Source organism: Petaurus breviceps, unplaced genomic scaffold (genome assembly GCF_028583685.1).
Source record: "Petaurus breviceps papuanus isolate PSGF00001 unplaced genomic scaffold, PetGlider_PUasm1.0 90881, whole genome shotgun sequence".
Lineage (NCBI taxonomy): Eukaryota > Metazoa > Chordata > Mammalia > Diprotodontia > Petauridae > Petaurus > Petaurus breviceps.
Genome location: NW_027187369.1, coordinates 8,239,160 through 8,264,419, shown reverse-complemented (window position 1 = coordinate 8,264,419; position 25,260 = coordinate 8,239,160). Strand labels below are relative to the sequence as shown.

Here is a 25,260-nt window from a genome sequence, read left to right as displayed (position 1 = left end):
TTATATATGTATACTTATGTATGTATGTATACATATATATGCATATATATTTCCTTCAACTATCCTCATATTGAGAAAAGCCTTATGAGTTATAGTTATCATTTTTCCATGTAGGAATGTAAATAGGTCAACTTTAATAAGTTCCTTATGATTTCTTTATCCTGTTTACCTTCTCATGCTTCTCTTGTTTCTTGTATTTGAAAGTCAGATTTTCTGTTCAGCTCTGGTTTTTTCATCAAGAATGCTTGAAAATCCTCTATTTCATTGAATAACCCTATTTTTCCCTGAAGCATTATACTCAGTTTTGCTGGGTAAGTGATTCTTGGTTTTAATCCTAGCTCCTTTGACCTCTGGAATATCATATTCCAAGCCCTTTGATCCCTTAATGTAGAAGCTGCTAGATCCTGTGTTGTTCTGATTGTGTTTCCACAATACTCAAATTGTTTCTTCCTGACTTCTTGTAATATTTTCTCCTTGACCTGGGAACTCTGAAATTTGGCTATAGTATTCCTAGGAGTTTTCTTTTTGGGATCTTTTTCAAGAGACAATTGGTGAATTCTTTCAATTTCTGTTTTGCCCTCTGGTTCTAGAATATCAGGGCAATTTTGTTTGATAATTTCTTGAAACATGGTGTCTAGGCTCTTTTTTTGGTCATGGCTTTCAGGTAGTCCAATAGTTTTTAAATTATCTCTCCTGGATCTATTTGCCAGGTCAGTGAGGCATTTCACAATGCCTTCTATTTTTTCATTTGTTTGGATCTATTTTATAGTATCTTGATTTCTCATAAAGTCATTATTCCATTTGCTCCAATCTAATTTTGAAGCAATTATTCTCTTCAGTGAGTTTTTGAAATTAATTTTCCATCTGGCAAATTTGACTTTTTAAGGCATTTTTCTCCTCATTGGCTTTTTGGACCTCTTGCCATTTGAGTTAGTCCATTTTTAAGATGTTATTTTCTTCAGTATTTTTTTGGGTCTCCTTTAGCAGGCTGTTGACTGACTGACTCTTTTCATTATTTTCTTGCATCATTCTCATTTCTCTTCCCAATTTTTCCTCCATTTCTCTTACTTGATTTTCAAAATCCTTCTTGAAGTCTTCCATGGTCTGTAACCAATTCATATTTTTCTTGGAAGCTTTTGATGCAGGAGTTCTGACTTCAGTGTCTTCTTCCCGTTTCATGCTTTGATCCTTTTTGTCCCCAAAAAAGGATTCTATGGTCGTTTGTGCTTCCTCTGCTTGCTCATATTGCCAGCCAATTACTTGACTTTTGAGCTCTTTTCCATTGTAGAACTCTGCTTCCAGAGTGGAGAGAGCTGTGTCCCAAATTGCTGGGGTTTTCGCAGCCCTCTCTGCAGCCCCCACAAGCTCTGGCACACTGGCCCCAGGACCACCACCCAAGACCTCCATCTAGATCCAAGCAGGTTAAAGCAAGAGTGATTATCCTCTGAAGGGTCGCTTGGTCGCCCTAAGATCTGCAGGCCAGGAGCTTTGGAGGCAGCAGCAGCAGTGCCTCTGCCACTTCTTGCCCCCAGGGGCAGGGGCTGGACCTCACTCTAATCCACCCAGTTCCAAGAGTTCCACACTGACCTTTTGTTTTCTCTTTGGTGTTTATGGTTTGAGAAGTCTGGAAACCGCCACTGGTTGGGCCTCAACCAGTGCAGCTCATTCGGGACTGTGCTCTGCTCCCACTGCACTGTGATACTTCCTGTCAGCCTGCTGGGCTACCTTCAGTGGGAGATTTGTTTCTCTCTGTCACTTTGTGGGTTTTGTAGCTCTAAAATTTGTTTAGAGTCATTTTTTTTACATATATTGGAAGTGGTGGGATGGAAGCCAGAGCTGTGTAGAGGTCCTATTTTTACACCGCCATCTTGGTTCCACCTCCCTTCTGCTCCTTTTGTAATGGTGGATGCTAAATCATATGTGATTTTCTCTTGTGACCTTTTGGTACTTGGATTCTTAATTTCTAGGAGCTTGCAGTATTTTTTCTTTGACTTGGAAGCTCATGACATCATAGCTATGACCTGGTTAGCCTATTCAAAGAGTTTTCATTTAGAGCTTTCTTTCAGGAGGATTTTTTTCTATTTCTCCTTTGCTCTCTGGTTCTAAGAGATCTAGGAAGTTTTAAGATTTTTTGAAATAAGTTGTTTAGGTGCTCTTGCTTTGGTCATGGTATTCGGGTACTCATTGGGTTTTTTTTTTTTTCTTAATTTGTTTTGCAGGTCAATTGTTTTTGCTTTAAGATACCTCATACTTGTCTTCTTTTTCATTTTTTTTATATTTTTTGTTACTTCATGGCATTGTTGGCTTCTGTGTGGTTCATTCTGATTTTTAGTCCTTCCAATTCTTTCATTAAATGCTCTTGTTTCATTTGTGAAAACGTTTTTTAAAGACTTCTTTCATCTCTTCTAGACTTTCTAGTTAAATTTGTGCCCAAGCTGTGTTTTTATTTGAGGCTTTATTTCTAGATGTTTTGGAGTCACCTTCTTCTTCTGCCTTTGGATCTTGAGCATCCTTGTAACCATAATAGCCTATATTGTGGGATTCTGTTTTTTGTTTGTTTATTCCTCCAATCCTACTTCCTGAATTTGGACTTTTAGGGCTACGCTCTATGTACTTCTGTAGGGAAGTTCTGGGTTGCTCCCATTCTTGCTTTCTTTGGCTGTTGAGTGCTATGTTATTCTAGGATCTCAGGGACAGGCTTGGGACCTACAAGCTTTCAGTACTCCCTGAGTGGTCTGATCAATTGTTGCCCCTCTGGTCTGAGTTCTGCAAGGTCCTGTTGTCTGTTCAGTGTGAGCAATAGTAGACTGCTTCTGAACTCACCCATAGGCATAACACCAGTTGGGAAGCTCTGCTGGTTCGGAGGGACAGAACTTGAGGTTTCCCCTTGGTATGGGATTCCTGCCCACATTATTCCTCTGTAGGCTTCAGCACAGGCTGGATCTGTGACCCAGACCTGGGGAGTGGGGGACCAGTTGACTTCTGTTCTTACTCCCTGCTCATGGTACCCCAGTATGGGTCTGGACCCACCCCTTAGGCCTGGTGTCCAGCTGCTTTGTGGGCTGCAGTTCATACCGCTGGCCTCAGTGAGCAAGGATCCTCATCTCCTCCTGATGACCTAGGTGGGACAAATACCCCAGATGGTCTGACTTTTTCTTGAATTTCTTCATCAGGCTTCAGTCTGGTGCTTTATTTATAGATGTTAGGGAGGGATTTTGAGGACAGCATTTGCTGTACTTCTATTATTCTTCCATCTTGCCTTTCCCCTCCCTGCAGTACTGTCTCCGTGGTACCAAGGAGGCTGTTTTGGGAGACAAAAACAAAAGTGGTGAAGACAGTGAAATTGGTGCCTTTCTGAAAGTCAAGAAAACCACCTAGGAAAAGGCCTGTTCTGCCTTAGGGCCTCTTTTCTCTCTCCACATTCATTCTTTTGATGACCAGTTCATGTCCTGCGGCTTCAGGTATCTTGTCTTCCAGAATGTGGACCTTACTCATCTCTGCTTTTCAGATTCCTTCTAGTTCTTCAAAGCTTGCCTATATAACTTTCCCTGAGCCCTTCCAGCTAAAACTGTTCTTTCTCTGCTCAGTTTTTCCCAGAGCACTTGGACAGTATCTTTCTCCTTTTTTTTTTTTTTTAAGCAATCGGGGTTAAGTAACTTGCTCAAGGTTACATGGCCAGTTATTTTGTATGGGTGCTGAGTATCTGGGGCCAGAACAGATCCCAGGTCTCCCGACTCTGGGGCTGGTGCTCTTACTTACTGTGCCACCTTGCCGCCCCAGTATCTTTCTCCTTTACCCTGATCACTCCCTATCTTTTATTACAGTTATCTGTGTAGACATTATACCTCTGCTCCCAGTATGATATGCATGGACTGTGTAATATTTCATCTTTGCATCCCCATAAAAGGAACTGGCACATTTCAGGCTCTTACCAAATGCTTATTTGATTGGATTTAATTGATCTAGAATTTAGAAAATAAAGCCTAGGTTTAATGTTCTTTTAGGATCAACACCTTAAATAAAGATCACTAAATGGTGCTCTTTATCATTTTAAAGCTTGTAAAAAAACAGGTTAAAATTTGTCTGGGTGTAGCTGATGAGGGAAGTCACTTCTGTAACTGGGGAGGTAAGTAAATAGTCTTTCAGAAGGAGGCAGAAAGGGGTCCAACAAGAAAGATGGTCATTTTATGATGGATGTGATAAGGGACCTTAGAGATGATCTAGTCCAGCAGTGGGGAACTTGTGGCCTTGAGGCTATATGTGGCCCTTTAGGTCTTCAAGTGTGGCCTTTTGAATCCAAACTTCACAGAACAAATACCCTTTTTTTTAACTTTTATTTTTTGTTAATTTGTTTGTTTACTTTTAGATTACAAGATTCAATTCCACAATTCCTTGAGTTTCAAATTCTGTCCCCCTCCCTCCCCCATGGTGACATACAATCAAGTATAGGATCTGTAAATACTTTTACATTAGACATTAGTCAGGTTGTAAAGACGGATTGTATCAGATGGAATGAAAAATGGTGAAGAGGAAATAAAACCAAGAAAAAGATCAGGTAGTTTGCTTCAATCTGGATTCAAATTCAGTTCTTTCTAGTTCTTTCTCTGGATGTAGACATCTCTCTCCATCATGAGTCTTTTGGGATTTACTTATATCACTGCATTGCTGAGAAGAGTCCAGTCTATCAAAGTTGGTCATCACACATACGTTGTGTCTGTAATTGTGTACAAATTTCTCCTGGTTCTACTCTTCTCACTCAGCATAAGTTTGTATAAGCCTCTCCAGGTAAATATGAAGACCGTCTACTCCTCGTTTCTTATAGCACAATAGTATTCCATAACATGCATATACCACACCTTGTTCAGCCATTCACCAATTGATGGGCACCCCCTTAATTTCCAATTCTTTGATGCCACAAAAAGAGCTGCTATAAATATTTTTGTACATATGGGTCTTCCTCCCACTTCTATGATCTCTTTGGGATATAACCCTAGAAGTGGTATTGCTGGGTCAAAGGGTATGAAATTGTTTATAGCCCTTTGGGCATAATTCCAGATTGCTCTCCAGAAAGGTTGGATCATTTCACAACTCCACCAGCAAAGCATTAGTGTTCCAATTTGCCCACATCCTCTCCAGCATTTGTCATTTTCTTGTTTTGTCATCTTAACCAATCTGGAGTTTATATATTTTTTTTTGAGTTTATATTTTTTTATTTTTTAATTCTTTAATTTATTAATTTGTTTGTTTCCTTTTAGTTTACAGGATTCAATTCCACAATTCCATCTTAACCAATCTGACTGGTGAGATGTGGTACCTCAGAATTGTTTTGATTTGCATTTCTCTAATCAATAGTGATTTAGAGCATTTCTTCATGTGCTTGTAGATATCTTTAATTTCTTTCTCTGAAAACTGCCTGTTCATATCCTTTGACCATTTATCAATTGGGGAATGACTTGTATTCTTATAGATTTGACTCAATTCTCTGTATATTTTAGAAATGAGTCCTTTATCAGAGACATAGGTTGTAAAAATTCTTTCCCAATTTCCCACCTCCCTCTTAATCTTGGTTACATTGGCTTTGTTTGTACAGAAGCTTTTCAATTTCATGTAATCAAAATTATCCATTTTGCATTTTATAATGTTCTCTAATTCTTGTTTAGTCATAAAGTCTTTCCCTCTCCACAAATCTGACAAGTAAACTATTCCTTGTTTACCAAGATTGCTTACAGTATCAACCTTTATACCTAGATCATGCACCCATTTAGAATTGATTTTGGTATATGGTGTTAGATAATGGTCTATGACCAGTTTCTGCCATACTATATTCCAGTTTTCCCAGCAGTTTTTGTCAAATAGTGAGTTCTTATCTCAAAAACTAGGGTCTTGGGGTTTATCAAACAATAGATTACTATAGTCATTGACTTCTGAATCTCGTGTGCCTAATCTATTCCATTGATCTACTCCTCTATTCCTCAGCCAGTACCAAGTAGTTTTGATGACTGCTGCTTTATAATACAGATTGAAATCTGGTATAGCTAGTCCACCTTCCCTAGCATTTCTTTTCATTAATTCTCTTGATATTCTGGACCGTTTGTTCTTCCAAATGAATTTTGTTGCTCTTTTTTCTAGCTCTATAAAGTAGTTTTTTGGTAAATTGATTGGTATGGCACTAAATATATACTTTAATTTGGGTAAAATTGTCATTTTTATTATATTAGCTCGACCCAGCCACGAGCAATTGATATTTTTCCAATTAGTTAGATCTGACTTTATTTGAGTGAAAGTGTTTTGTAGTTGTAATCATATAGGTCCTGGGTTTGTTTTGGCAGGTAGATTCCCAAATATTTTATAATGCCTACAGCAACTTTAAATGGGATTTCTCTTTCTAACTCTTGCTGCTGAATTTCATTAGAAATATATGGGAATGCCGAGGATTTATGTGGGTTTATTTTATATCCTGCAACTTTGCCAAATTTATTTATTGTCTCAAGTAGTTTTTTACTTGATTCTCTAGGATTCTCTAAGTATATCATCATATCATCTGAAAAGAGTAATAGCTTGATCTCTTCTTTGCCTCATTTGATTCCTTTGATTTCTTTTTCTTCTCTAATTGCTACTGCTAACATTTCTAGTACCAGATTGAATAAGAGGGGTGATAGTGGACACCCTTGTTTCACCCCTGACCTTATAGGAAATGCTTCTAGCTTCTCCCCATTACATATAATACTTGCTGATGGCTTTAAATAGATGCTACCCAGTCATTCTTTAGGATTAAATTGTTTAATTTCCAACCAGTTTTAAGGAAGGCTCCATTTATTCCTATACTTTCTAATGTTTTTAATAGGAATGGATGTTGTATTTTGTCAAAAGCCTTTTCTGCATCTATTGAGATGATCATGTGGTTTCTGCTAGTTGTATTGTTGATATGATCAGTTATACTGATGGTTTTCCTAATATTAAACCATCCTTGCATTCCTGGAATAAATCCTACCTGATCAAGGTGTTTTATTCTTGAGATAAGTTGCTGTTGTCTTTTTGCTAATATTTTATTTAAAATTTTTGTATCTTCTATCTTGTATTTATGAGGGAGATTGGTCTATAATTTTCTTTCTCTGTTTTATCTCTTCCTGATTTAGGTATCAGTACCATATTTGTGTCATAAAAAGAATTTGGTAGGACTCCTTCACTAATTTTCCCAAACAGTTTGTAGAGTATTGGAATCTTTAAGTGTTTGATAGAATTCACTAGTAAATCCATCTGGCCCTGGAGATTTTTTCCTAGGGAGTTCACTGATGGCTTGTTTGATTTCTTTTTCTGAAATGGGGTTATTTAAGTAATTTACTTCCTCTTCAGTTAGTCTGGGCAACTTGTATTTTTGTAAATATTCTCCATTTCCCTAAGATTGTCAAATTTATGTGAATACAATTGGGAAAAATAATTCCTAATTATTGTTTTGATTTCCTCTTCATTGGAGGTAGATTCACCCTTTTCATTTTTGATACTCATAATTTGGTTTTCTTTCTTTTTTTATCATATTGACCAAGGGTCTATCAATTTTATTGTTTTTTTTTTTCATAAAACCAGCTCTTAGTTTTATTTATTAATTCAATAGCTTTCTTAATTTCAATTTTATTTATCTCTCCTTTGGTTTTCAATATTTCTAATTTAGTATTTAATTGGGGATTTTGAATTTGTTCTTTTTCTAGCTTTTTCAATTGCATGCCCAATTCATTGATCTCCCTTTTCTCTAATTTAATCATATGCATTCAGGGATATAAAACTTCCCCTAAGAATTGCCTTTAATGCATCCCACAAATTTTGGTATGCTGTCTCATTATTATCATTCTCTTGAATGAAATTACTGATTGTTTCTATAATTTCTTGTTGGACCCAGTCATTCTTTAGGATTAAATTGTTTAATTTCCAATCAGTTTTTAGTCAATTTTTCCATGGCCCTTTATTGCATAGAATTTTTATTGCATCATGATCTGAGAAGGATGCATTTAATATTTCTGCCTTTATGCACTGAATTGTGAGGTTTTTATGCCCTAGAACATGGTCAGTTTTTGAGTATGTGCTATGAACTTCTGAGAAGGTATATTCCTTTTTATCCCCATTCAGTTTTCTCCAGAGATCTATCATATCTAGCCTCTCTAAAATTCTATTTGCCTCCTTAACTTCTTTCTTATTTATTTTGAGGTTAGATTTATCAAGTTCAGAGAGGGGGAGATTAAGTTCCCCCACTAGTATAGTTTTGCTATCTATTTCTTCCTCTAATTCCCTTAACTTCTCCTCTAGGAATTTGGATGCTATACCACTTGATCCATATATGTTAAGTAATGATATTGCTTCATTCTTGATGACGCCTTTTAGCAGGATATAGTTTCCTTCCTTATCTCTTAATTAGATCTATTTTTGCTTTATCTGAGATAAGGATTGCTACCCCTGCTTTTTTTTACTTTAGCTGAGGCTTAATATATTCTACTCCAGCCTTTTACCTTTACCTTTTGGGTATCCTTTTGTTTCAAATGTGTTTCTTGTAGACAGCACATTGTAGGATTATAGTTTTTAATCCATTCTGCTATCTGCCTCTGTTTTATGGGAGAGTTCATCCCATTCACATTCACAGTAATGATGACTAGCTCTCTCTTCCCCTCTGTCCTATTCTTTCCTCTGCTTATGTTTTTGTTTCTTCCTTCTCCCTTCCCCTCCTTAAGGGTTTTCCTTTTGATCACCATCTCCCTCAGTGTTCCCTCCCAGTGACCCCCCCCTTCTTTACCTAACCTCTCTCCTTACTACTATTACTTTCCCCTCTAATCCCCCCCTTTTATTCCCCCCTTACCCTCCTACTGCCTATAGGACCCACTAGATTTTTATACTTATCAGAGTTTGTTATTCCCACTTTGAACCCAAACCAATGAGAGGAGATTTCATACAGTGCTCCTCTCTCTCCCTCCTTTCCCTCTATTTAATGAGTTTTCATGTCTTTTCATGTTAGAATCTTAAACTTAACTGATTATGTACATCCCTCTTTGTATCAGAACCAGTGAGAATAATGTTCAAATGATGTTCCTCTCCTTCTTTCCTTCCCCTCTAAATATAGTGTGTTTTTATGCCTCTTAGTATGGCATAATTTACCTTTTTCTGTCTCATCCTTTCCTTTTATCCCATTACAGTCCCTTTGACCCCCTTTATAAGGTTTTTTTTTTTATCATCAGGTTAGTTCATTTATACCCACATCCTCTATCTATGTATAACCCTTTTAAAGGTCATGATAATCATATAAATTTCAATATTGACAGTTATCAGCTTCTCACATAGGGATGTGAATATTTTGCTCTTATTGCATCCCAAGTTATGTGCATGTGTGCGTGAGTGTGCATGTGTGTATGTGTGAGTGTGTGTTTTCCTTGTTTACCTTTTTATGTCTTTCTTGAGTCTTGTACTTGGAGATCAGATTTTCCATTGAGCTCTGGCTTTTTCATCAGGAAAGTCTGGAAGTCCCTTATTTCATTAAATGACCATCTTGTTGCCTAAAAGATTATGCTCAGTTTTGCTGGATAGTTAATCCTTGGTTGCAGTCCTAGCTCTTTTGCCCTACAAAATATCAAATTACAGTCCCTCCGATCTTTTAATGTAGAAACTGCTAGGTCCTGTGTGATCCTTACTGTAGTTCCACGATATTTGAATTGTTTCTTTTTGGCTGCTTGCAGTATTTTCTCCTTATCTTGTAATTCTGGAATTTGGCTACTATATTTCTTGGAGTTTTCAATTTGGGATCTTCTTTCAGGGTTAATCCGGTGAATTATTTCAATAACTATTTTATCTTCTGATTCCAGGACTTCAGGACAGTTTTCTTTGACAATCTCTTGGAGGATGTTGTCCAGGCTGCTTTTTTCATCATGGCTTTCTGGTAGACCAATAATTCTTAAGTTATCTCTCCTGTATCTGTTCTCTAGGTCAGTTGTTTTTCCAGTGAGATATTTTACACTTTCTTCCAATTTCTTTCCAATTTCTTCATGTTTTGTTTGATTGACTCTTGGTGCATCATAGAGACCTGAGCTTCAATTTGACTGATTCTGTGTTTTAGTGAATTATTATCTTCGGTTAGTTTTTGAAGGTCCTTTTTAGGGAGGTATTTTCTCCAATTCACTAATTTTACTTTTTAAGGATGTGTTTTCTTCAGTGAAACTTTTTTCCAATTTGGTCACTGTAGATTTGAATTTGTCTTCTGCCTCCCTAATAAGGCCTTTAAAATCTTTCTTGAGCTCCTCCAAGGGTGCTTTTTGGGCTTGAGAGCAGTTCATGTTTCCTTCTGTGGTCTCAGGTGTGAATATAGCATCCATGTTGTCCTCTGTATTTGGTTGTTCTTGCTCGCTATAATAAGCTCTAATCGATTTTCTTGCCTTCCCCTTCTCCTTCTCAGCTTCCTTCCTTCCCATTGTAACTTCCTATTTCCTAATTACTCAGGCTGGGAGCTAGGTGCCTGGTTTTTGGCTTTGTATGCTGTAGCCTCTGGGTGTGTAGATTGAGGCCAAGGTAAGGGCTCTCTGTGTTTCCATTAAGTTATGCTGATGTTCATAGAGTACTTTGTGTAGGAGGGGTGGTCTGGCCACTCCAGATTTCTGCCTGTATGCCGCTAGGCTTTTGCTAGTCAGGTGAGGTAAGGCTCCACCCCTCCCCCTCTCCTCTTCAGACTCCTTGCTGCCTCAGTTACATCCCTTCTCAATGACTCCCAAGCCCGAGGCTATTTCCACTATCTCAGGATTTCACTCTGGGCTGGACACTTATCTCTTGAGTTTTCTAGGTCAGGGAGGGGGAATCAGAGCAGCCAGAATTTACTTTGTCATCCTCGACTCTGGAAAGTCAGGCAGGGGGTTTCTAAACTTCCTGGCTGAGGGCTTATAGCCCCAGGAGAAGCTGCTGTCTCTGCTGGGTGCCCCTGAGCCCTCTCTTACCCGGCTCGTGGATCCTCCCATCCCATGGTGAGATGCTGGTGAGATGACTGAGAATCACCCTTGGGGTGGGTGAGTCCGGTGGCTGGGGCTCCTTGTCTTCTCTGCTGTAGTCTGCTTTCTAGTCCGAGCTGCTATAGCTCCCACGGGCTCCGCGCTCCCCCTGCCGGGACCCAGGTGGGCACTTTCCTGGCCTGGATTCTGCCACACTCTGTCTCCCAGTGGATTCTGACACTCCAAAATCCATTCAGATTCACTTTTTAAAGTTTAGTGACGGGATTCACAGAGGAGCTTAGAAAAGTTACTGCTTCTGTTCCGCCATCTTGGCTCCACAAATACCCTTCTTAATAAAAGGATCTATTCTGTCAAACTTGGACTCACTCAAACGACCCGAGGACCTAGAAAACCACATGTGGCCTGAAGGGCATGTTCCCCCCTCCTGATCTAGTCCACCCCCCTCTTCCCCTCATAATACAAAAGGAAGGACCTGAGGCCCTGGGAGGGGATGTAGCATCCAAGTTCACACATAGTACTAGAGCTGGAAGTGACCTTAAAGGTCATCTTCATTTTACAGGTGAAAAAAACTGAAATCTGGAGAGGTTTGAGTTAAGTTGCTTGAGGACACAAGGTAGTGAGTATCAGGTGGCTTTGGGGTTCAAAGCCTGGACCCTTTTGGGTTGTACCATGCCACTCCCCAGGTATCAGGTCTAAAGAAAGAAATCAGTCGCGGGTCTCTTTCTGTAACCCCAGGCTCTGCAGAGCTCCAGACCTGCATTTCTGCATCCATGTCCCATATGTAGGCATCTCAGACTCAATATAACCAATTTGGAGCTCATTGTGTCTCAGCACGCCAACACAATAAATGGTTTTCCAGCTCTTTATTTCTAGAAAGAGTGTTTTGTACTTGTAGTCACATAGTTCCTATATGTGCATCTTTGTAGGTAGACTCGAGTTTATTAGACATTCTGTACTTAAGATAACTGCTGGTGTAGTGGATAGAAGGATGGGCCTGGAACCAGGAAGACCTGAGTTCATATCCAGCATGTGATATGTAGTAGCTGTGTGACCCTAGGCAAGTTGCCTAATATCTACCTCAGGTTCCTAGTCTATAAAAATGGGATCATGAAATAGCACCTACCTTACAAGGTTATCGTGAGGTTCGAATGAAATCATCATTGTAAAGTGTTTAGCATAGTGCCTGGCATATAGATACTTCATAAGTTCACACTCCTTTCCTTTACCTTAATTCGAATGGAGTTTCTTCTGTCTCTTGCTGCTGATGTTTTTTGTTGGTAATTTAAAGAAATGTTGATGATTAATGTGGATTTATTTTATATCCTGTAGCCTTGCTGGAGGTACTAATTATTTCCATTTTTTTTAGTTTACTCTTTAGGGCTCTCTAAATAAACCATCGTATCATCTGCACAAAGCAATGGTTTTCTTTCCTTTTGGCCTCTGCTTGTTCCTTCAATTTCTTTATCTTGTTTTATTGCTATACCTGGAATTTTTAGCACTATATCAAATAGTAATGGTGATAATAGACATCCTTGTGCTATTTAGCCCTGATCTTATTGGAAAAGCCTCTAGTTTATCCTCATTACATATAATACTTTTGGTTTTGGATAGATACAGTTTAAAGAAAGTCCCTTTATTTGTATGCTGTGCAGTGTTTTTTATCAGAACTAGATGTTGTTATTTTGTCAAAAGCCTTTTCTGTATATATTGATATAGTTGTATAATTTTCATTGTTCTTGTTACACTATCTTTTTTGTTGATAGTTTTCCTAATATTGAACTAATGATATGTTACTGTTATAAATCCCACCTGGTCATGGTGTATATGTTTTTGATAGGTTACTGTAGCCTCTTTGCTATTAATACTTTAGCATTTCTTCATTGATACTCTGAGGATATATTGGCCTATAGTTTTCTCTTTTGTTTTCTCCCTGGGTTTAGCTATTATGACCATACATGTATCATAGAAGGAATTTGATAAGATCCCTCTTTTTTATATTTTTGCTAACAGTTTGTGTAATATTGCAATTAATTGTTCTTTGGCTGTTTTATAGCATTCATTTGTAAATCCATCTGGTCTTGGGTTTTTTTTTTTTCTTTAGGAATTCAATTATGTCTCATTCAATTTATTTTTCTGAGATTGAGTCATTTAAGTTTTTTGTTTCTTATTCTGTTAGTTTGGGCGTTTTATATTTTTACAAATATTCATCCATTTCACTTAAGTTGTCATTTTTATTGGCATATAATTGGGCAAAATAGTTTCTAATAATTTCCTTTATTTCTTTTTTTACAGAATGTTCATAGCTATTAATCTTTTCTTTGAAAGGGGCCTGACAATACTGAAACTTCATAAAAATGTAATGAAAATTAATTGTACATTACATATACAATTTATAAATATGAGCCATAATCACAATCTAGCAACTACTTAGAATTAGAAAGCAATTAAAATTTCATTTTAGAAAAATATTTTGCTAATTAAAATATGAACTATCTTTACAATAAACCCTACAATTTAGCTTAATTAGGTTTTATAAGATAAGTGTCACTTCAATTTAGGAAAGTATAAGAGTAATTTTCACAAAATTATTCACAAAAAAATAAACTTCACTAAACTAGGTTGACACAGATCGGATTAAACCATAACTGGCTGCAAGTTACTCAGCCTCTCTGTAGTTAGTGCCTCTTAGTTGCCAAAGCCAATGACCTTTTCTCAGTTTTCATCCTTCCTGACCTCTGCAGCCTTTGACATTGTCCACTACCCTCCTTTGGATACTCTCTTTTTTTTCTGGGTTTTCGGGACTCTGCTCTCTTCCAGTTCTCCTACCCATCTGACTACTCCTTCCCCATCTCTTTTGCTGAATCTTTATCCAGCTTGTACCCATTTACCATGGATAGGTGTCCCCCAAATTTCTGTCCCAGGCCAACTTCTCTTCTCCCTTTATACTATTTCCCTTGGTGATCTCATCAGTCCTCATGGATTCAATTGTCATCTTTCTGCTGTTTATGCCAAATATGCTAGCTATGCCAAATAGATCAAATGTTATCTAGCCCTAACCTTTCTGCGAACTTCAGGTCTCACCTATTGGACATCTCAAACTCGATGTGTCATAGATAACTTGAATTCAGCATATCCAAAACTGACCTCATAAACTTTTACCCCAAACCCTTCTCTTTTCCTAACTTCCCTGTTACTCTTTTACAATACCCTCCCAGTCACCCAAGCTTGAAACCTACAAGTCATCCTCAACTTCTTTCTCTCTGTCACTCTCCCCATATCCAATGTGTTGCCAGAGCCTGTTGGTTTTACTTACATCTCTTGCGTATCTTCCCTCCTCTGACCCTGTCACTACATTGGTGCAGGGCAACACCACTACTTTATACCAAGGGTATTGCAGCAGTCTGCAGGTGAGGCCACCTGCCTGCCTCAGATCTCTCTCTACTCCAATCCATCCTCTTCTCCACTGTCAAAATGGATCTTTCAAAAGTACAAGTCTGATTATTAACAACACTCCCCTATTCAATAAGTTACAGTGACTTTTTATCGCCTTCAGGATCAGATTTTTAAGAAATCTTCTGTTTTGCATTTAAAGTTCTTCATAATCTGACAGCACCCCCTCCAGTCTCCCCTCTCCTCTTCTAGTCTTCTTATGTCATATAACCTTCTATGCCTTCTTCAATCCAGCCTCATTGCTGTTCCTTCCACCAGGCAGTTCATCTCCCAACTCCAGGCATTTTCCCTAGTATTCCCCCATGCCTGGAATGCTTTCCCTTCTCATCTCCACCTTCTGGTTCACTTCAAGTCCTAGCCCAAATCCCATGCTTTATTCCATAGATAGCTTGTTTGTAGATAGTTGTTTATGTCTTGGCTTTCCCCATTAGATTGTGAACCCCTTGAGAACAGGAACTGTTTTGTGCTTCCTTTTGTATCCCCAGCACTTAACACAATGCTCAGCATAGAGTGGACACTTAATGTTTATCAACCAACAGCTATAAATACATTACATCATATGTTTAGGACTTGGTAAACTGACAAACTGGCATATTATACCAAAATGAAATTGAATATGTGCTCTTTAGGGGGAAGGGGAATTAGAGGATAGTTCTTTACATCTCTTTGTAGTCTTGAATAGATGGGTATCATCCTAAAATTTTCAAAAGAATTTATTACATGAGGATTTTTGATTTTTGATTTCCTTGAAATTTAAAAGAATTTCAGTAGACCATTAGCACTCTTGTTAAATAGCATTCTTTGAAAAATGAGAATTCTGTGTGTGTGTGTGTGTGTGTGTGTGTGTGTGTGTGTATTAAATTTCTGAGGCTGGATTTGAACTCAGGTTCTCCTGACTCCAGGGCTGGTGCTCTATTCACTGCACCTAGTCGCCCCCAAATGAGAATTCTTTTAACCAGAATTCTCTTTCCCATCATTTTCTAGTACTATTAGGACTTGAATGCCTAGATTTAATCTGTGCAGATATGGACAGGCTAAATCAGAGGCTGTGACTGGGAGACTTCACTGAACCCCCTCCAAGGGATTTGTTGCTGCTACTTGCTGATGAGTTTGATAGGCCCCATTTGAACCTCTTGCTTTCCACCTAAAAGGATGAGTGTTTATAATGGCTTCCTAACAAGCTTTGGAGACAGACAGGCCTCTTGGTGCTGGCTTTGATTTGACAGGTGCTGGATCAGAGACCCCTAGAGTTACCAGAACATGAAGTTTGCTCCTAAAAGCTTTCTTCTCTTTCTTCTCCGCCAGGGCTAGCTCTGACCTTAGTGCCTTTCTTTTTGTTTTCTTTTTTTCTTAGGGTATGAGATGAGAATTGCCCTTGGAATCTTCACTTAGTCTTAGTTAGGTTTACTTATCATTTGTTTCCCTCACAATTTTCTCTAAATAACTTCATCAGTTGCATCATAACTTTGATGGGGCTTTTCTTTACCTCTGACTAGTATGAGAATCAGCTTCCTCAGATCTGTTCCGATATTGCAGGAAACTCCTCCACTGACGTTGTGCCTTCTAAATATCCCTGATGGAGCTTGTCACCCAAGGCCATCGTTTAGTTAGGTCTTTGTACTTCAAGTGCTCTTCTTTATGGCTATTTAAACGTTTTAGTTTCTCTGGTTTTTCTCATTTTACTTCCTTTAGTGTTTTTTGTTCAAAGTTCTTATTGTTGTTTGTCTTTCGTTCTTGAAGAGCATCAGTGGCATCAGGAGGGTGATGTCTTGATTTGTAAATGAAGCAGAGCTGTGCAAAGTCACTGGCCTCACTTTCTCCTCCAGAGACATTGGAGCCCAATGGCATAGGTCAGGATGACTGTCAGTGGCCCAGGATGCAATGGGGAGATCTTGGCCTTTTCTTTTGTTAATGAATTAATTAGTTTATTTTTAGTTTACAGCATTCACTTCCATTAGATTTTGAGTTCTAAATTTTCTCCCCCTCCCTCCCATCCCCAAGACATCATGCAGTCTGATATAGACTCTACATAGATATATTCATATTAAACATTTCCACATTGGTTGTGTTGTAAATAAGGATTAGAACCAATATAGGAGAACCATGAGAAAGATGAAACAAAAAAAAGAGCAAATAGTATGCTTCGATCTGCATTCAGACTCCATGGTTCTTTTTCTGGATGTGGATAACATTTTCCATCATTAGTCTTTTGAAATTGTCTTAGGTCCTTGCATTGCTGAGAAGAGCCAAGTCTGTCAAAGTTAGTCATTGCACAGTGTTGCTGTTAGTGTGTACAATGTTCTCTTGGTTCTGTTCTCTTAACTCAGCATCAGTTCATGTAAGTCTCTCCAGATTTTTCTGAAGTCTGCCTGCTCATCTTATGCAACAATAGTATTCCATTACATTCACATACCACACTTTGTTTAGCCATTCCCCAGTTGATGGGCATCCGTTCAATTTCCAATCCTTTGCCTTCACAGAAAGAGCTGCTATAAATATTTTTGTACATGTGGGAGCCTTTTTAAGCTAAGGTCTTTCCCAGTTCTCTGTTTGTCTGAGGCATCTCCCATTCAGTAGTTAATGGCTAGGAAAGAATTGAGGTAAAAAGTGGTCTGTTTTGCCTTCACAAAACAATCTGGCCAGAACAGAAATTATTGCTGTTTACACTCACAGTGAGCCATCAAAACCCAAATAATGAACTTGTTTAAAGTTGTTGTCCAAAAAAGAAGTTCGTCATCATCATTGTCAAAGTTCCCGTATTGTTAGTACTTAATTGTCTGGTTTCTTTTTTTTCTTTAATGTTTATACTTTTATTTGAACTGGTTTTAAGTCAATACAGATGAAGCTCCTTTCCCCCAACTATAGGCATTGATCTCATGGAACCCCTGGAGAAACTGTAAAAAGCCTTCATTCACTATATTGGGAATCAGGGAAGGAAGGCACCATCATGGCTCTAGCAGTGTTTAAAGAGGAAAAAATATCAAGGTAGAAGATATAAAAAGTTTTGAGTTTTAAGCATTACCTAATTTATATGTAAGCATATGCATTTTGCCTTCCTCATCCTCCCTTTCCCTTGTCTGGATTTATGTAATTAGCTCTTTTTGTAGATCAGGGAAGCTTTCATTGAGGCAAGTCAGTCTATAATAATGCATTGTACAAATATTGGAGTAACTATTGAAAACAAACAAAAGCAAATGTACAATCTGAATCCTGAAAACAGACTTTGGAACTTTGGAGATTCTTGTTTCCAACATGCTTTTAGACTTATCACCTTTACCATTCCAGATTTAAAAATGAAGATCTCCAACATGATCTGTGTCATCTTTTTTTTTATCTTGGGTGACAGTGAAGGCCCTTGGGGTGTTGGGGGTGTTGAAGATCGGGGGCAGTGTCTCCTGCAAATCCATCTTTGCACAGTCTGGAGCCATGATCAGCAACAATGAGGAGAACCCTGTCATCATCCCTGGCCAGTGCTGAAGTGGTCAGTTTACAAATACAGAGGAGGCGAGGGGAGGGGAGGCGGGGTTGATATAGCTCACACTGGAGGAGCTCTCAGCTTAATTGACCAGTTTCTTATTCTGCACAGGTATGGAAGTTGAAGCCTACTAAGGGCAGTCAGGTAGCTGAGGAACTCGCAGCCTCAAGAAGTCAGTGCAAACTCAACCACAGGAACCATCCCAGCTTCCTTTCTTCATTTGTTGTGAATGCTTTTTCATTTTGCTACTGTCTTGCATTTTCCACTTTGTTTAATCAAATTATCTATTGTTTTATTTCATTAGCTTTCGAATAGACGATTCTTAGTATAATTCTTTTTCAGTTTTGTGGAGTTTCTTTGATTTTCAGAGTTTGTTTTGCTTATTTAACTGAGGTTTGAAAACTTCTTGGTTTTCAGATTTTTTTAGTCATGTCCAGTTCATTGTTTTATTTCTTTTATTGATCAAGGTGTTTGGAGATATATAATTTTTCCCCTAAGGACTGCTTTGGCTGCATCCTTTAAATTTTGGTAATTTTTTTCATTGTTGTCATTATCTTTAGTGACATTATTGATTTGTTTCTATTGTTTCTTGAACCCACCAATTCTCTTAGCTAGATTTTATTTTCAAAAAAAATTTTTTATCTCTGCCTCCCATCTCCTTCCACCATGGAAGAAAAGAAAAATAAGCAAAACAAATTTCCACATAAGCTATGTCCAAAAAAAAAAAAAAACCATCTGTCTCATTCTGCATCCTGAGTCCATTACCTCTCTGTCAGGAAATAGGGAGCATGTTTCATTCTGGGTCTTCTGGAATCATGGTTAGTCATTGAGTTGATCAAAGTTCTTAAGTCTTTCAAAATTGTTTGTCTTTATAATGTTTGTTATTGTATAAATTGTTCTCCTGGTTCTATTCATTCTGTGTATCAGTTACATGTCGTTGGAGGTTTCTCTGAAATTGTCCTTTTCGTCATTGCTTTTGGCACAGTGGTATTCAATTAGGTTCATATACCATAATATGTTCAGCCATTCACCAATTGATAAACACCACCACCACCACCCCTTAGTTTCCAGTTCTTTGTCATTCTCCTCCCCCGACCCCCAACACACAAAGGTGATAGAAATATTTTTGTACATATGGGCCCTTTTCCTTCTTATTTGAACTCTTTAGAGTATAGGTCTGGTAGTGGTACCTCTGAATCAAAAGTAATGCAAGATTTAGTCACTTTTTGATTATAGTTCCAAATTGCTTTCCAGACTCCAGAAAGGAATTGCTTTCTACTAACAGTTTTATCAATGTTCATGTTTTCCCATAGCTACTCCCAACATTTATCATTTTCCTTTATTAACTTTTTGATGAATATGAGGTAAAATCTCAGAGTTGCTTTAATTTGTTTGCATTTCTGTCTTGGAGCATTTTTTCATATGGTTGATAGTTTGGATTCTTCCACTGAAAAATGCTTTGTCATATCCTTTTATCCATTTTTTTTTCTTTTTGGAGGGGGAAAGGCAGGGCAGTTGGGGTTAAGTGACTTGCCCAAGGTCACGGGGCTAGTAAGTGTTAAGTGTCTGAGGTCTGATTTGAACTCAGGTCCTCCTGACTTCAGGGCCAGTGCTCTATTAACTGTGCCACCTAGATGCCCCTCTATTTAGCAATTAGGGAATTGCTCTTATGCATATAAATTCACACACACACACACACACACATATATATATATAATGTATCTTGAAAATGAGACCTTTATTAGAGAAATTTGCTACACAGATTTTTCCCCAGTTAGTACTTCCCTTTTAATTTTAGCTACATTGGTTTCATAGGTTCAAAAATGTTTTAATTTTATATAATCAAAATTGTCCAGCTTATCTTCTGGGAATCCTCTCTACCCTTCGTTTAGTTATGAACTCTTCCACTGTCCATAGGTCTGAAAGGTAATTCCTGTTCTTTGATTTGTTCATGATGGCATCCTTTATGTTTAATTCTGCTCTTTTAGAGCTCATGTCTCCTCTCTAGGTTTCCTTGACCCTGTTCTTTCTTGGTTCTCCTCTTAACTGTCTCACCTCAGTTACTTTGCTGGATCTTTATCCAGTTCAGATCTGCTAACCATGAGTGTCTTCCAGAACTCTGTTCTATACCTCCTTTTCTCTCTGTACTCAAACTCAGATCACTTTATCCATCCTTAACCTTTCTGCTGAACTCCATTCTCACATCTCTGACTGTGTGTTGGACATCTTGAACTGGATGTTTTCATTAACATCTTAAACTCTGTCTGAAACTGAACTCATTATTCTCCACAAATCTTCCCCACTTCCTAACTTCCCTATTTCTGTTGTGAATGCCACCATTTTTCCAATCACCCAGCTTAGCAGTCTTGATTCCTGACTATCTTTCACTTCCTCCCCAATCCCCACCCCCCACCCCCGTCCCACATATCCAGTCTGTTGATAGGTCTGCCTGCTACAATTCTTTCCCCACTCTAGTCCATCATCCAGTGGATTCTTGTATGTTGCTGCAATATATCTTATTATGTGTTTCACACATAATAGGGTAAATGTTCATTGTTGATACGTATACTGGTATATACTTTTTGTCATGATATATACTCCTGTTCTATGTGTATATGTAGTGTTCTGTTCTTTTGTCACTGACATGCATTCTCCACCCCTGCAGTGAATTTTGTGAGGATTCTGGAGAAGGAAAGCACATCGAGGCCTACCTGACCCAGAGTTGTGAGTTGTCTTGACCACATATTCCCTATACATTGTACTTTAAGTTTATGTCTAACCTCCAGCCCCTGACTCATCTCTGCCTCTTTGTGGGAGAGTGTGATCCCAGGATTGGGTGCGAAATGCTTTGTCATCTTCCCCTTCCATTTTGTTGTTCTGTCCAATTCTTCACGACCCCATTTTGGGGTAATGCTAATTTCTTATAGACTTCTAGGAGGAAGGACACCCAACCCTGATAATGAGGATTCTGTTTATGGAGATGCTGTTAGGAGTTCATTCCAGTGTTGAGTACGAATACCAGATGTTTGAGGATAATTCTGGAGATAGAAAATCTCTGGGTGACAGCAGGTCCAGTGTCATACCTGTTTTGTGGTGAAGTCAGAGGCAATGGTGCAAGGGGGCCCATAAGGAGGAAAGATATGTTTTATAAAACCTTGGCTAGTGGCTGCCATGGTAGCAGATTTAAGTGGCACTACAGTGCCATATACTAAAAATCAGTTAGAGTAAGGGGAAACTTCTTACCCTGAGGTCTGGAAAGAGGGCCAATGAATCATTTTGCCAGTCAGAGGCAAGATAAGAACCATGTGGGATCATATCATACCAATCTTTCAAAGTTGGATGCGCTGATTGATACTAGGAAGAGAATCATTGAACAAAAGTAAGTGACTCATCCTTACTTAAGGGGATCATACAGTTCTTTTTTATTTTGTTTTGTTTTGTTTTGCTTTTTGGAGGGCAATTGGGATTAAGTGACTTGCCCAAGGTCACATGGCTAGTTTTGTGTGTGTGTGTGTTAAGTGTCTGAGACCAGATTTGAACTCAGGTCCTCCTGACTCCAGGGCAGGAGTCACTGTGCCACCTAGCCACCTCTGGGGTTGTACAGTTCTGTGCCCACCACAGTATGGCATCATAGTTCCCATACCCAAAATGACAATGGGACACATTACAAGTGCTTAGTAAATGTTTTTTGCCTACCTGCCTGCTTAGTCTCCCTCCTGTCATTCCTGAAAGAACCTCAGCCTGATTAGTCAGCCCAGTTGAGGGTGTTTGGTGTTGCTGATACAAACTTAATATTCCGCACAAACAACAATGCAGTGGGGTAGACATCAGCCAAGTTGGTCCTGATCCCAAAGAGGAGAACTCTTGATTGTCTAGTGCCTTTCTTTCTAAACTGCAGACCACTTAGCCAGCCCCATGGCCACTGCCCATGAATCACTATGGACAAAAACCTTGCCCTTCAAGGCTTATTCACATGCCACCCATTGGGAAGATTTGTCTGGACCCCATCCCTCAAATTATCCCCCATTGATGGATTAATAGCTGCCAAGACCCAATTAACCATGCTGGGCTTCCAGTGAACCAGGAAAAGTGGTGTTCCTCAAGGGAGTCAAGGAAAGAGGGACAAACTGCTTGACATTATTTATTTTGTGATGCACCCTCTAAACTAAGGCTGACCCTGTGTTAATCATATAATTAACCAGGCCTGCTTCAGTGATGGGCCAGTGACTGCTTTTCTTTTTTAAATGCAGTTTAAAATTTTTTAAAAATAAGTTTATATTGATGTCTTTTTAATCATCATAGTTTTTTACCAGCATCTCTCCCTTTTTCCCTCCCAGAAAGCCATTGTATAGGCTGTTGTCCTTCATTCTTGAAGGGTACCAAAATGACATCACTATGCTAGAGTCAAGTCTTGTTTTGTCCAGCTGTGGTTGATCCAACCAATGCGAGCTCAGAATGTTCTACCACAGGTGCCGTGTGAACACTTGGGGTTGATTCTCTCAATTTGTGCATCCTGTTTCCTTTGAACTATTTCAGTTCTGGTTTGCTCACAAAGCACAGTACCTTCTCTGATGTGGGCTCGCCATGCTGAACAGTCCTGTGCCTGTGTCTCCCATATCACACAATCACTCACACAGTTAAGAGAGACCTTGGAGAGTGTCCTTGTGTCACTTCTTCTGACCACCATGTGAATGCTTTCCCTGTGTGAGTTCTCCATAAAATAAGTCTTTTTGGCAAGCATATATGTTTTACATTCGAACGTGGCCAGACCATCAGATTTGCACTCTCTGAAGCAGAACTTGAATGCTTGTACAGTTTAGTTTGAGAAAAGACTTCAGTGTTGGGTACCCTCCTAGGTGATCTTCAGAATCTTCCTAAGACAATTCAAATGGAAGTGATTCAATTTCCTGGCCTGGCATTGGTAGATTGTCCAGGTTTCACAGGCATATAACAATGAGGTTAGCACCACTGGCTCTGTAGACCTTCAGTTTGGTATTCAGTCTAATACCTCTTCTCTCCCATACTTTACTTCAGAGCCTTCCAAACACTGAACTAGCTTTGGCAATGCATGTATCAATCTCCTTATCAATGTGTACATCTTTGGAAAGTACACTACCAAGGTAAGTGAATTTATCCACAGTTCCATTTCCTGTGATCAGTGGTTCCACATATGGATGATGGAGCACCTGTGTTTTCTACTGCATATGATCATCTGCAAACAGAAGAGCATGCACCAACACTCCCTCCACTTTGGTCTTGGCTTAGCCTTTTCAAACTGAAGAATTTACCATCAGTGTGGTAGCTGACCTTGATGCTGTGTTCATCCTCATTGAAAGTATTTGACAACATGGCTGAAAACATCAGGCTAAAAAGCATGGTAGCAAGCACACAGCCTTATTTCACATAAGAGCATTGTCCATTATCCAGAACCCAGGCAAGCATGCTATCATGAAATTGACGAACGGTAATGAGGAATTTCTCAGGGCAACCAAGTTCATTTTGTTGTGTTTTTTAAGGAAAGGAAAAAAAAAAGGAAAAATCACAACTTTTTACACTGAAAAAGGCCAAAAATGTGTAATGTGCCACACTTGTGGACTTCCCACCTCCGCGAAGTGGGAGAGTGGGAATGTCTTTTTGTATCTTTTTGAGCCATGCATCTTCTAATTATGCAATGTGTACTTTTGACTTTTTCCATTTACATTGCTTGTTATCATTTTTTATGTTGTTTTCTTGATCTGCTTATTTTCCATCATTTTGTATAGATCTTTTAAGTTTTGAGTTCCACATTCTATCCTTCCCTCCCCCCCCCCCCCCATTCCTGAGACAGTATGCAATCTGATATAGGCTGTACATGTGCAGTCATGTAAAATATTTCTACTTTAGTCATTTGTGGAAGAAAAAGTGAATCAAAAAGAAAAAAGGAAAGAAAACGAAAAATTGTATGCTTCAATCTGCATTTAGATACCATCAAGTCCTTCTCTGGAGGCAGATAGCATTTCATATGATGAGCCCTTTGGAGCTGATCCTTGCTGTCACTGTGTATGATGTTCTGCTCACTTCACTGCATCAAGTCATAGAAGTCTTGCTAGGTGTTCCTGAAATAATGTTGAACGTTTCTTTTAAAAAATTTTTTTTCTTTAAATTAATTAATTTAATTTTAGTTTTCAGCATTCACTTCCATAAGCTTTTGAGTTTTAAATTTTTTCCAACCTCCCCCCCAAGATGGCATGTAGTCTGATGAAGCTGCTACATATACATTCTTATTAAACATTTTAACATTAGTCTTGTTATAAAGAAGAATTAGAATGAATGGGAGAAACCACAAGAAAGAAAAAAAAACAACAAAAAAAGGGAGAGCAAATAGTATGCTTCAATCTGCATTCAGACTCCATAGTTCTTTCTCTGGCTGTATAGCATTTTCTATTGTGAGTCTTATGGAGTTGTTGATCCTTGCATTACTAAGAAGAGGTAAGTATCAAAGTTAGTCATTGCACAGTGTGTCTGTTACTGTGTACAGTGTTCTCGTTTCTGCTTGTTTCAATGAGTGTCAGTTCATATAAATCTTTCCAGATTTTTCTGAAGTCTGCCCACTAGTCATTTCTTACAGCACAATAGTATTCCATTACATTCATATACCACAACTTGTCCAGTCGTTCCTCAATTGATGGGCATCCCCTCGATTTCCACTTCTTAGCCACCACAAAAAAAGCTGCTATAAACATTTTTGTACATGTGGGTCTTTTTTCCATTTTTATAATTCCTTTGGGATACAGCCCTAGAAGTGGTATTGTGGGTCAAAGGGTATAAAGTTGTACTTTACACAACATTGTGTTTATAATGTTTTAGGGTTTTATTCCTCAAAAAAAAAATTGTTTCAATTTTTTCTTGAATTGTCAGGGACAGTAAAATTATGGGATTTGGTCAAATTTATGTCCTGGGTCAAAGGGTATACACAATTTCATAGGAAATTAATGTTTCAATTTTCCCATATCTTCTCCAGCATTTATAATTTTCCTGTTTTGTCATCTTAGTCAATCTGACAAGTGTGATGTGGTACCTCAGAATTGTTTTGATTTCCATTTCTCTGATCAATAGAGATTTAGCCTCCCATCATTTCTTATAGCACAATAGCAATTCATTACAATCATATACCACAGCTTGTTCAGCCATTCCCCATTTGATGGACATCTCCTCAATTTCCAATTCTTGTCCACCACAAAGAGAGCTGCTATAAATATCATTGTACAAATAGGTCCCTTAACCTTTTTTTTTTACATCTCTTTGGGATATAGACCTAGTGCTGGTATTGTTGGATGAAAGGGTATGCACAATTTGATTGCTCTTTGGGCATAGTTCCAAAGTGTT

At 38.5% G+C, this 25,260-nt stretch overlaps 1 protein-coding gene across 14 annotated transcripts in view; it reads left to right on the top strand.

Annotated features, from left to right (window-relative positions):
* The window catches only part of FRMD7 (FERM domain containing 7), a 97,413-nt gene that overhangs the window by 19,209 nt on the left and 52,944 nt on the right, over nt 1-25,260 (top strand). For 4 of the 14 annotated variants that reach the window (XR_011165618.1, XR_011165617.1, XR_011165616.1 and 1 more), the window contains 2 exons: nt 17,767-17,901; nt 18,007-18,226. The exons of 7 other annotated variants lie outside the window; for them this stretch is intronic. The gene's annotated coding sequence lies outside the window, so the exon portion shown is untranslated. Of the gene's footprint in view, nt 1-17,705; nt 17,735-17,766; nt 17,902-18,006; nt 18,227-25,260 lie in introns of those variants that run through there. 3 more of the 14 variants (XR_011165622.1, XR_011165619.1, XR_011165621.1) reach the window with 2 other exon arrangements.